Below are 9,806 nucleotides of genomic sequence, written 5' to 3' on the forward strand. Positions count from 1 at the left end.
GCTCTACCCAAAAGGCCTCATGCCAATGGAGATATCTTTTTCTTTTATAAACCCATGATTTTTTCCATGTGTTTTCAATATGGGACTATTTTTGCAACATTGCAACCCCAACAATCCCCCCTCAAACAAAGGACCACAGACTTTCCACGTCTGATCCTCTACCCACTAGGTCTTCCTGCCTCTCGGTCCACCCGACCTACTAGGATTTCCTTGCCTAGTCGTAACTATGACTTCATGTTTGGTGTCTGGTCCTCTTGATCCTAACATAGGAGCCCCCTTTCTTTGTTCGAGGTCAATATTGTACCCACATGGCTCAATCAGATCATAGCTCTTGTGCACAATCGGCGGTTAAACCTTCTGGCAATTCAGGCTCTGATACCAATTGTAGGATCAAAAAAAATTTAGATATCTCCATAATAGTATGATATTATCCACTTTGGACCTAAGCCCTCATGGTTTTGCTCTTGGGCTCTACCCAAAAGACCTCGTGCCAATGGATATATCTTTTTCTCTTATAAACCCATGATCTTTTCCATGTGTTGTTAATATGGGACTATGTTTGCAATCTTGCAACCCCAACAATATCTACAACATGCACATGAAACACCTTAGGCACCAAACCTTTGGTGAGTGGATTGACCAACATGGAATTTAACCTAGAGGTTCCACTATACAAAAATTTTGTACAAAGATCCGAACCTTTTCCTAGCTACCATGTGTTCTTTTAAATTAAATTTTGGATCGCCTGCGGAACTTAACACGTTTGATCCAAAACTTAATCTATTCGTTCTTTTAGGTTTTGACTTGGATCTCCTGCGGAACTTAACAAGGTCGACCCAAATCACCTTAAGTTATTAATTTCATTAAATATTAATTTCCATAATTGGTTCCCAGTACTGACGTGGCGAGGCACACGTCCTTCTTGGATATGGGAGCAACCACCACCGACTAGACAAAACCTTTTATGAAAAGCTAATATTTAATTTCCTAAAATAACTTTAGGTTAACCGAAAAGAACAATCAAATCACAAGGAAAAAATAAAACAAAAGAACACAACATCGAAAAACATATTCGAAATACTAGAACGTAAGCCTCTTGTATTTGGTATTATTTCCATAAATAACTAGTATGATGCGGAAAAGGAAAAACTACTAGTTATACCTTCTAGAAAGACCTCTTGATCTTCTACCGTATTCCTCTTCTAACCTCGGACGTTGTGTGGGCAACGATCTTCCGAGATGAGAAACCACCAACCACCTTCTTCTCCTCCTAGCTAGGTTCGGCCACAACAAGGAAGCTTCACCAAGGAAGAAGATCAAAACACCAACCAAGCTCCAAGAGATGCTAGCTTTCTCTCCTTCTTCTTCTTCTTCTCTAAGTAGTATCCTGTAAGATATCGCAAAATTAAATAATAAATATTATTGGACGAAAAATCTTATTGGATTTTTCCAGAATTTTTAGAAATTTTCTGGAAATTTTTCGGAGCTCGTACGGAGGGTTTTGAGGGGATCGAACAGCGGACGCGGATAAAGCCTGTTTGGAATACCCAATTAAAGTGGGATTTGATTGAGGAATTAACTTAGGTTTTAATTACCTAAACCTAAGTTTATAATCCTTAATTTCCGACTCATTCTCCTCAACCCCGAGCCTTTCTCCTCTTCTCCCTCACGCACTGCCCTCTCCGGCGATTTCTTCCCAGCGACGCCGAGCACGACACCGCCCGCCGGTGTCACCTCGGCCGAGCCTCCCTCATCCCTCTTCCTTCCGAGGCGTGGAGTCTTTCTTCCTCTCCTCTCATCTTCCTTTCTCTCGATTTCTTTGTGCCCTAGGCTTGCCGATGCCGAGCCGCACGGTCTCTCTCTCTCGCGCGCGATCTCGCTGCCGACAGTCACCCCGATCGCCACCGAAGCTGGCTTGTCGTCCGATGCTGCTGTCTTCGGATTTCTTGATGTCGCTGATCTTGATTCGATGCCACTGTGCCGTCGACCCCGATCAACTCATCGCCGGTCAAAAGGAAGAGGATCTGAACCCTAGATTCGGTCCCTCAATGCCTCACCCGTGTGTTGTGGTTTCGACCACTGGAGCCTATGTTCGAGCTGTGATTCTGTTGCCGTCTACACTGTCGTCGGCCACTTATTGCAAGAAATGCTTACTAGGCCAGTGAACCCTTGGAGAAAGGGTTGTTGACATGGAATCAAGGTAGGCTTCATTCAGAATCATAAAGATTCAAAGTTCTTGCCTAATTGGTCTCAATTGTGATGTTCTTCTTGTTTTAGAATAGAGAAAGACATGGATTGTGGACTTTCCCTGTTGCCATTCACTGTCTCTTCACTTCTAGTAGCTGTGGAGGTCTCGGTTGAAGAGGTGGGGATCAATTTAGGTGAGTTTCCTTTGGTGATGTATCTCTAGATCCCTCTATTATTGCTCTGTTCTATTAGTGTTGTTAATGGATATTAGATCATGTTCAGTTTAGAGCACATGGAAGCATGTAGAGGGATTCGTTGTAGTTGGATGCTCTTGTGTTGGATTAATTGATGACTGGTAGGTTATGTTTGGAAAGATTAAAGGAGTTATAAGGAGATTTGATTAGTGGTTGATTAGTAAGAATTAAGGGAATCAATTGAGATGTAGGTTGATAAGGATTTGTATTGTATTATGTGGGAGATTTCGTGATCTGGGGTTGTTTGGATAAATTGTGATTAGTGGGTTTAGAAGGATTTATGATGAGTTTGGATTAGTGTTTGATTAATGATGACTTATGTGAATTGGATTTGAGATGTGTTAATTGTGAGATAGGATTGATTTGTTTGTGTGTTTGGAGATTAGTGTGCATTTGGTTGATGAATTGGTTGTTGATGATGATGATAGGTTATTGTGGGTGGATATCATTATGTGGCGGGTTGATATTTAAGAGATGGATTTGTTATTGGAATTAAATAATGAATATTTGGAGGATTAATAGGAGATCAGATTGGAGTGGAGTTATCTTATTGGGTTAGGGATTTTATTTAGCTATTTAATTCTTATGAATTTAGCTAAATAAAATATATATATTGATTGATGCAGAACTTTGATATGGAACGATCATCACGATGTGGGATTTATTCTGGACTCGATCTACATATCAAGGCGGGTATTTCTTCCTTTGCCTCTATGTATTTTCTTTGAGCTTAGTGCATGGTTGTGGTTTGACGGATTAGGTTACTTTATCTTATATCATGATCGGTTGCTATTTTTTCTGCATGATACTTATGCTTGACCTTTGTGATGATCTATTTAATTCATATATGGTCTCAACTCTTGATATCTACTCTATTGTGATTACACGTATAGAGTATGTCTTGTAGGGATTGTCGGGTTGTTGGGATTAACATGCTGATTGGGTATATGATGTGGATTGTACATAGGTGGATATGTGTTATAGGAGTTATCTTGTTGACCGTGCATTTACATGTGATGTGTACATACATATTTGTCACGTACTTTTGGAGGAGTTGTGTTGATGGTATGTTCGGAGTATATACACATGTCCGTTGTGTTTTTATTGGAGGATACGTGTCGATTGTACTTATATTTTTGTGTACATGTGTCTGGTGGGATTATTGGAGTTTTCGTTGATTATACATGTGTAGTGTGTACATATGTTTGGTGGAATACGTGGAGGTATCATGACGATTATACTCATGTTGGAGGTATTTGTGAGGTTTGGAGTTATTGCATGGATGATGATTCTATATATATATATCATGTTCATCATTCATTGCATCTGATGACCGTTGTCTCCCTTGTGGTTGAGAGAGTCATCAGTTGGTTTGGTTTAGCACCGCACACTCAGCCACTCATGGGTAGTGGTAGTTGGAGCAGTTGCTGCTAGTCCTGTCGTGCCACCCGGTCACGAGGTTTAGTGAGATCCGGCGTTGTGAGTAGTCAGGGACCCTGATGCTATGTAGTTAGATAGCTACTAGCGGACTGTCCGCCTCGACCACTATATAGTGGGCTGGAGGGTAGTACAGTCGTCACAGACCCAAGCCTCTCGGCCATACAGGGGTCGTGGTGTTCGGAGAGGTGGCGGGGGTGACCATGGAGCATGCATGCACTTTTGCATATGATGCACGGTGCATCTGGGGGTTATATTTGCATACATGCCTACTAGATACTAGTTGCATGTGTTTGTGGTATGTTGCATTTGTTTGCGATATGATTGTTGCATTTGGTTGCCATGCTGCATACATGTCATTTATTTTACATGTATATGCAGTCGTACTTATATTGCACAGGTGTCACGGGCATATCTGTTGCAGATCCGGTGAGTTTACTGATCATTGTACCATGTGTCGATTCCAGATTGGGTATGTATCTGTCATTATGTTAGTTGTGGTTTGTACAGTTTATATGTCAGGTGATTATGTCAGATATGTTTAGTTGCATTGATTATGATAGTATGATCTTGTTCTTTATTCCCTACTGAGACTGTATACTTGTGATCTCCATGTTGTTTATGGACCATGCACTATCTTTTCTATTACCCGCTGAGTTACCTATACTCACCACCGCATGTATACATTTATGTTTTCAGGTAGCCTGTAGATGGTTGGTGTCGCTCAGAGTATCCTGTCTGCGGGGTCCTACGTCACATCCGAAGATCGTGATTGTTTTCTTTTGTATATTCTTTTCTTATTTTGGCATTGTATTTGTGTATAGCCATGTGACTATCTTATGGTTTTGGTGATGTATTTGTGTTTAAGTCGTGCCGGTATGCGTTGTATCTATTTGTCTTGTGTGGGCTTTCCGTTTTCGTTTTTCCGCTGTGTTGGTTTTTAGTACAGCCGTGTGGGCTGTTTATATATAACTGCGTGGTTGTGATTGTTTCATTCCAGTCGTGTGGGCTGTTATTATAACTGCGTGGTTGTGTATATAAATATTCCAGCCGCATGTGGCTGATGTATTGTGCTTGTAGTGATGCTTCATATTGTCACTGGTACAGGGGAGATTCTACCGGATTTTTGTCTGGCAGGGACTCCTTTGGGGCGTGACAATTTTTTGGTATCAGAGCGGGTACGATGCCTGTTTTGTTTTTGTTTTGGATTTTTCGAGATTTATCTGATATCAATTTTTGATATCAGAGCAGGTACGATGCCTGTTATTCGTGTTTTAGATTTCGTGATTCGATTTTCTTGATGTGACTTTTCGAGTTTTGGGACCAGGCAGCAGCAGGATGTCTCCAGGCTATAGGAGGTATGTTTGCATATTGTTATCATGCATTCTGTTGATATATGTATTATTGCCCATATGGTTATGATGTGTGTTAGTGTTCTCTTGTTAGTACATGCCTATTTGTTTGTAGCATGCATTGCATGTGTTGGGTCAATCACTGATCACGGTTGACCTAATGGAGATCAAGGATTTACAGTCTCAAGGGATTCTTCATATCATACTACCAGTTGTGTCAGTTGTTGATACTATTAGTTGGTTGAGATTTAGAGTCACATATCAGTGTCTATTATTATTAGCTGTGTAGTGAATGATATCGGTATACCCATGTTGACCCAGTTAGTAAAGTACCGGTTTACTCCTGTTGAGGATTGATTTACTTAGTTGACTTGTGTAGCTATGGTTTAACTTATTACTCTTGTTGACTTGGACAGTTGGGGTTTGATTTATCTTAGTTGGTTTTGTACGCCTGTTGTTTTGATTAGTAGAGTATTGATTTACTCCTGTTGGTTAGGTTAGTAGATTACCCTCGTTGACTTGGGTAGTGGTGGATCGATTTTACCTTAGTTGATTTTGACGAGGATTGATTTACCCTTATTAGATCAGTTAGTTGACGACCGATTTATTTAGCAATTCGATCATTAGGGTATCGTCATACTCTATTTCTAGAGATTCTGATCTTTGGAGTTACTTGTGCTTGGTTAGATATTTGGGAGATACATTTGGGTACATGACTCGTACCGGTGTAGAAAGGACTGAGTTGGCCGTATACCATTATCGGCTTAGTTAATCTATAGAGGGTCGATGCATCCTATTCTATGGGGACTTTGACTATGGATTGTCTGTACCTGATTGGGTGACTTAGAAGGTACATTAGGATAGGATACTCCACTGATGTGGAAAAGTGTAAAGCTACATGCTTAACACTTATGAGATATAACCGTTATTATGGTGTATGAGTTGGAGAGTACTTTCGGACATATGATTTGTTCTGGTGGGAGAGAGTTGAAGTTAGCTGCTTAACCTTTACGTGACCCGGTACCACGTGAAGGGAGAAGCAGGGAATGCTTTTTGGAGATTAGGTCATCACTTAGTGATTTCCTTGAGGTGTTTGGAGAGAGAGTAGTTCTCTACTTCTTTCGTCAGCACGATGGATTTTAAGGGATGACTAGTAGACTCGTCTAACGTTACTCCATGGGAGATCCTGACTCATAGAGCTATCGGATGTAGTTAGATATCCTTGATGTACCTAGTGATTTACGACTTATGATGATACGCAGGTAGGGGTATTAGTTGAGTAATACCTAGGAGTTCTGATCATAACTAGGTATAATTTCATATGATGATCTTTGAAGGGTAGAACGTCGATTGACAAATATTATGATCAATTATTTAGTTGTAGCATTCCTCTATATTTGTGTTCGTTGCTCGATACTGGAGGTTGCTGAACTTCAGGGTGGAGCAATCATAGTATGATGGGGTACAAGACAATGGTTAGATGACTCAGCTAACATTGTCTCTATCAGGTGGCTTAAGACCTGGACCACGTGATCGTTTTACCAGATATTGTAGTCTATTTCTCATATTAGAGGGTTTGACCTTTTATCGGTATTTGTCGAGGGACATTTATAGATGAGGGTTGTGGAGATATCTTATGGATGGATAGACTCTTAGTCAGTAGGTGTTGTGGGTTAGATGCTTTCGTTTTTCTCTATCATTGTTTAGGAGACTATCTGGTATGATTGATTGATGTTGAGGACGATTTTGATTGGTGGATATTGAGAGATCAGGTGTAGTGATATGATATCTTTTGATGATCTATTAGTAGATATTTGATTTGATGATCTATTGTTTAGTATTTGATGTTGTTAGTGACATGGAGTGATATGTCTGTGATATTTATGGATTTGACGATTTGTGGTTGGTGATCCGATCATAGGTTTGCTGTTGGAGATCTTACGGTTGAGTGTACTTGTTGTACGGATATTAAGAGTCTATGGTTTTATCGGTTAGGCTTACAGTATCCTAGACATCATGTTTTTATGGACTCGATGTATTGGGTATTCGTAGGGTGTTTGGATCAATTTTCGTTGTCTTCATTGATAATGTTGCGGTCTACTTTCGATCCGAGGTGGATCACGTACACTTTCTTCGCATAGTTCTGGAGATGTTTCGACGGGAACATATAGATGTGAAGTTAGTAGTACGTATTGTGATTGTCTTTTACGAGTTTTTGGGACACATTGTGTTTAGTAGAGGATATCGGTGGATCCACAGGAGATAGATGCTGTTACTAGTTGAGAGTAGTCGTAGCCTATATAGGTGACTCGTAGCTTCCTAGGTCCGATTGCATATTACTGGAGATTAGTTGAGAGTTTCTCTAGCATTATGCCGTTGACTGGACTGTCTAGGATAGGTATGGAATTTTCCTGGATAGATGCGTACGAGATCAGTTTCAGGAGTTGAAACAAAAAGTTGTTAACCGTACTATCCTAGTTATGCTTTCTAGTGTAGACGGATTTGTACTCTACACAGATGTATTGTACCTAGGATTTAGTGCAGTTCCGATGTAGCATGAGCAGAGTAGTCTTGTGCTGGTAAGTAGAATTCTCAGGTAATGAGAATGAAATTCTTTATCTTCGTAGGAGATTATGTGTGTTTCCGAGTCATTTCTTATCCGGGAGGAGTTACTGCAGGAAACACATTGATATGGATTTGCGATACATTCGGGTGATATCTGATGTATGGAGGCATTGGAGTGCTCTTATTGGTGGAACGGTATGAAAATAAAAAAAGACATCACGGATTTTATAGCTTGATGTCTATTATGTCCGCAAGTGGAGGCTGAACAGCAGAGATTAGTAGGATTGTCTCCGTTGATTTGGATACTGGAGTGAAGTTGGGAGTATGTTTTGATGAATTTTGTTGTAGGATTACCCAGGACATGGAGAGGATATGATGGTTTGGGTAATCATTATTGGATGACAACTTGGATCCCTAGCTATCGATTTGTAGGACAGATTCTTTTGGATTGAGTAGCAGGATTATACTCTAGAGGGATTTCCAGACTGGATGATGTATCTCTAAGTATTGTTTTGGATGGAGATCAGTGATTTCATGTCATGATTTTGATTATGTTTAGAGCAGACCTTGGATTAGGAGTTTCACTTTAGTATAGATTTTCATCTCAAACTGATGGATAGTTTGAGCGATCTATATAGGTGTTGGAGGATTTATTGATAGTGGATTTTAGAATTTTGGGGTGTTTGATTTATCCACAGTTGGTTAGGTAACCGTGTGGGAATAACAGAAGTAGGGTGAGCTCATGACTCACAGAGTCATCCTTTAGGGTGGGAGATTGGTTCATGATATTTGGATGGAGTGGTATATGAGGATGTTGCTTGGTGGTTAACTTGGTTGAGGATCCCTGAATTGACCAGTAAATTTGGGGACCAAATTTTTATTAGTGGGGGAGAATGTAAGATATCGCAAAATTAAATAATAAATATTATTGGACGAAAAATCTTATTGGATTTTTCTAGAATTTTTAGAAATTTTCTGGGAATTTTCCGGAGCTCGTACGGAGGGTTTTGAGGGGATCGAACAGCGGGCGCGGATAAAGCCTGTTTGGAATACCCAATTAAAGTGGGATTTGATTGAGGAATTAACTTAGGTTTTAATTACCTAAACCTAAGTTTATAATCCTTAATTTCCGACTCATTCTCCTCAACCCCGAGCCTTTCTCCTCTTCTCCCTCACGCACTGCCCTCTCCGGCGATTTCTTCCCAGCGACGCCGAGCACGCCACCGCCCGCCGGTGTCACCTCGGCCGAGCCTCCCTCATCCCTCTTCCTTCCGAGGCGTGGAGTCTTTCTTCCTCTCCTCTCATCTTCCTTTCTCTCGATTTCTTTGTGCCCTAGGCTTGCCGATGCCGAGCCGCACGGTCTCTCTCTCTCGCGCGCGATCTCGCTGCCGACAGTCACCCCGATCGCCACCGAAGCTGGCTCGTCGTCCGATGCTGCTGTCTTCGGATTTCTTGATGTCGCTGATCTTGATTCGATGCCACTGTGCCGTCGACCCCGATCAACTCATCGCCGGTAAAAAGGAAGAGGATCTGAACCCTAGATTCGGTCCCTCAATGCCTCACCCGTGTGTTGTGGTTTCGACCACTGGAGCCTATGTTCGAGCTGTGATTCTGTTGCCGTCTACACTGTCGTCGGCCACTTATTGCAAGAAATGCTTACTAGGCCAGTGAACCCTTGGAGAAAGGGTTGTTGACATGGAATCAAGGTAGGCTTCATTCAGAATCATAAAGATTCAAAGTTCTTGCCTAATTGGTCTCAATTGTGATGTTCTTCTTGTTTTAGAATAGAGAAAGACATGGATTGTGGACTTTCCCTGTTGCCATTCACTGTCTCTTCACTTCTAGTAGCTGTGGAGGTCTCGGTTGAAGAGGTGGGGATCAATTTAGGTGAGTTTCCTTTGGTGATGTATCTCTAGATCCCTCTATTATTGCTCTGTTCTATTAGTGTTGTTAATGGATATTAGATCATGTTCAGTTTAGAGCACATGGAAGCATGTAGAGGGATTCGTTG

The sequence above is a fragment of the Zingiber officinale genome, chromosome 9A (genome assembly GCF_018446385.1).
Source record: "Zingiber officinale cultivar Zhangliang chromosome 9A, Zo_v1.1, whole genome shotgun sequence".
Lineage (NCBI taxonomy): Eukaryota > Viridiplantae > Streptophyta > Magnoliopsida > Zingiberales > Zingiberaceae > Zingiber > Zingiber officinale.